Here is a 4,630-nt window from a genome sequence, read left to right as displayed (position 1 = left end):
GCAGTTGCAAAATAAAAAGGAATACATTGTCACAATTTTTATTTATAAGCATTTAAAGTTCAAATTTGACAACATATTATGTAAAAATCACGAAAATTCGTAAATTATTTTATGCTAGAAATTCATAAAAAATTTTCCTTTTATATCTAAGATTTCAAAATTTAATACAAGGCTCATAATATATTTTTACAATAGCAATTGAAAAATAAAAGAAATATATAGTCACGATTTTTTTTTTATAAGCATTTAAAGTTCAAATTTTGACTAAATACGTAAAAATTACGGCAATGTTCAAATTATCTTAGACAGAAATTCATAAAAGTTTTTCTTTTTAATTCTAAGATTTGGAAATTTAATACAAGGCTCCTAACATATTTTTACAATAGCAGTTGCAAAATAAAAGGAATACATTTTCACAATTTTTATTTATAAGCATTTAAAGTTCAAATTTATACGAAATATGTCAAAATTGCGAAAATTTGCAAGTAATTTAGTGGTTGAAAAATCGTAAAAATTTTTTCTTTTATAACTAAGTTTTTAAAATTTGGTACAAGGTTCTCCATAAGTTTTTCTTTAAAAATAATATATCCTAGACTGACAAATCATCTCCGTTCAGAATCGTTTTTCGTATACAATGATATAATATCATTGGATTCAAATTTAATTCCATCCATTACAGTAACCCACTTGTAACCTACTGTACAGCAGAGCGACATCCACGACTTACCCGCCTTTTTTATTTTTATATGTACATTGTTTTTCGTTTTGTTTTCATAATGATACTTTCATAGTTTTTGGGCATTATAATAAATTAATAACTAATTACTCGTTAATTAATTTTTTTATGCAATAAATTTACGGTATTGAACTATATTTTATATTTTATACTTTATAATTTATTGTTATGAAATATTTCTTGGTATATCGGTACAAATTCTAATAACTTAAATATGTAAAGAGAAAAATTTCATGAAATAATGAAAAACTCAGGACACCAAAAATTACAATACCAAATACAAACCCTGCAAAAAGAAATTGAAAAACGGACAGGATATGGTACCGACTCTCAAAAACTTCAGGTTTCGAGAATGATAAGTCGTTTTCAATCTGAATACAAAATAAGATGATAAGGATGACAATGTTAATGAAGACTATGAAAATGTAGATGATACAGAAGATAATGATGATTGAAATGTTAAAATGTATAGATAACTTTATTCCCTATTGTTTGTTGATTTACACATATTTTATATTTATCCGCTGAATAATAAATTTACTTTTCATATTGTATAATAATCTTTATAATTATGAAACATTTAATAAAATACTAATATTTTAACTCCATAACATTTACTTAAACTTCTGGGAATTTTCGACATATTTTCATAATCTTGCCCCACTGTGCGTCGTGTTGATTATTTTCAAACGGGAACAACGTTGTAACTTGTCGGTTGTTATTTCAAACAACTGTTTGCAGTGTACGGCATATTAGTTTATTAATTATTATTAATAGGCTATTGCCTTTTTTAGTTTTTACTGTAAATTAAAAAATATGTTTAGTATTTTTAACATAAAAAAAAAAGTGCTGCCCGTCGAGGCAGAAACGTCTAGCTCTGCGTCTTGCTCCATTGATGTGGTCAGTACTATAAATACCAGACAGACTATCGATGATTTAGGACACCTAAATTCAGGTCCTATTCAGCCAAAAAATTAAGGTAACTAAAATTTTAAAATAAAATAAATTAATTTTTGTTATTAATAGGGTGGAGTCACTCACCACCTTAAGAATATTTTTACTATTGATATTTATTTTATTCTATACACAGTTATAAATCCTCAAGGATGATTGTTTTAAAATAAAACAACATTTAAGTCAAATATTTTATAGTACCTATTTATTTTCTACAGTACCTAAACTATATTATTATTTGTTATGTAAGATTATATTATTAAATTTTAAATATGAAAAAAATAATTAGACAGCTATTTCATTCAAAATATTTCGTTGTTCAGTAAAATTATTTCAATGTTAAAATAAAATTTTGTTTAAAATTATTAATGAGGGGTGTGGGGCGTAGCCCCCACCCCCATGGCTTTGGTTCATAAGAAAAATCGTAGCCCCCCCAAATTTTTCAATGGATATCCGCCAATGGTCAGTATATAAATATGACGATGTAGACCCTTTATGTGTGCAGTGTGCGGGACTTAACGACTTCGGATGTGTACGTAATAGGTACTTAATATTTTTACAATAATGATGCTATACATATATATATATCACAGTAGGTACTCTCTTCCGTACCTACGATAGAAAAGATTTTTCAGAAAACTTTCACTTCATAAAAACATTATTTTCCACTCGACCCTTTAATTATTGATCTAATTGGATATTGTTGATAACCAGGGCTAGGATTTATATGCAATAAAAAATTGTAAAATATGCATTTTATATACCAAAATATGCATTTAATTTTTTATAAGATAACCACTAAAATATAGTTACAAAAAAAATATTTATTTATTAAAATACATCAATGATAGGCTGTTTGTCTTGAAATAATATAATTTAGAAATAAAATGTATATTTCACATAAACTACGTGCGTATAACATGAAATAAAATTTATATTTGACAAAAAAACCAAGTTTTACGAAATATACCTATATAAAACATGTATTTTTTACATTCTTATAATCGAAATATGCAATAATATTAATTTTAAATCCTAGCCCTGTTGATAACTTTGGTATTTGTTGAGACTCGACATATATATTTAATAATAAATTATTATTAGTCCCCGGTAGTGTTCTTGAGCTTTGCATATAATATATTTAAATCATTTTATGCATACGACTTATTACGCTTTTTTTTCGCGTGACTTTTCGATTCGACCAGTGTTTTAAATCATAATAATCATAACAGTGTTGTATGACGTGTTTTTTTAATTCATACTTGAAACGTTTGATTTGTATGTACCTAGTACCTACCACAATCCATTGCAATAGGTAGGCGTCTAACGACTAATATCATTATGTTCAGTCTATATGAATAATATATTTGTTTCTGCCAATGAATACAAAAAGGTCGTAATAACATAATATGCCATATTACTCATGTAATGCCTCGTTACATCTCCTCATACTTATGGGTAGGTACTGTATTGTTATTTTATTTTTTTCTGTTGAATAATAATAATTTACGTTTGCAACGATAAATACTGTTTTTTTATTGACACCATTGCGCAGTCAAAAAAATTTAACATACGTCATTATGCAAGGAACGTGATTCTATCTGACTAAATGTCTAGCTTACACTATACAGTACCTATAATATGCTACTTACATACTGCGGAGTATATTTAAGAAAAACAGCTCAACAAATTAATAGATATAGTAGATATTGCGATCATGAAATGTATTAAGTACGTCTCTTTTCTAAGCAAAATAATTACTTATACGTATTAGGTGATATAACTACTGCAGAGCCCAATTATTGTTGTAAAATGGAATTATAAAATATTTGCGATAAGTACAAGTAGGTATTACTGATTTGGAATTAGTTTGATTCTTATACATGTACACTGTAAATTAAACAAAAACGTTTAGGTTAGGATAGTGCACAGACATAGTCCTAACTTAGTTAATTGGTCTACGATTTTAACTTACACTGATTTAATTCATAAATAATATTAAATAGTGGCACAGTGCGTGCACTCAACTGCGGAAACTTCTATACAATTGAGTACAATAATTAAGCATTTGAGAAGAGTATCAACATAGGTTTCTGAGACTGTAGCTAAGTAAATAAATAATATGAATAATTTAATAAGTACATAAAAAATATACATAAACATATTGTTCTTTCGCAAAAGTATTTGCGTAAACATTTGCGAATATTGGCTTGTGTATTTTATAAGTACATAAATATTATAAACTCACTTAAATTGTTTTTATTATGCAGCTGATATATATATATATATTTCATTGTATATTGTCTGCAATTTACTGGGTGGAAATACTTGAGACAGGTTTAATAAAAATTATGTCTTTTGCTAGGTCGGCTAATCACTAACAAGTAATAAATGTATGACTATAGTCCTAGACACTGACTAAGGTAAGGTTCTCTACAAGTAGATAGATTGGTGTACATTTTTCAAGTTTCATTAAGGGGATTGGTAGCGGTGATTTCCAGTCTTTGCCTAATACACGCGCAACATGAATTTAGACGTGTTTTTCGTCAAACATACCTATTGATATAGTGAAGAAATAAAAATCCTGAAAACAGATTTGAATTTGTCGTCAAGTCTACTTGAGATCGATCAGTCTACATTTTTGATTTACACTTCTCCAAAAAATGAAATATGAAATTTGTGCGTTAGACAAAGACAGGAAATCACCGCTACCAATCCCCTAAACTGATAATTTTAATGTATGTATTATGTTATGACAAACAAATTGTATCTCAGAGAGTCAGAGATTATATGAAATAACCTAGGTACCAGTGGCGCAACTAAAAATATTGCTTATTGATTTAGATATAAGCCAACTATGGGTTATTATAAATTAATAATTTTGCGCCTATGCTTGGTACCTAATTGTCATAATAAAGTTTTATTAAATTAACTCTGAGG

This window comes from Acyrthosiphon pisum, chromosome A2 (genome assembly GCF_005508785.2).
Source record: "Acyrthosiphon pisum isolate AL4f chromosome A2, pea_aphid_22Mar2018_4r6ur, whole genome shotgun sequence".
In the NCBI taxonomy this organism is placed as follows: Eukaryota; Metazoa; Arthropoda; class Insecta; order Hemiptera; family Aphididae; genus Acyrthosiphon; species Acyrthosiphon pisum.
This window is presented reverse-complemented; position numbering follows the sequence as displayed.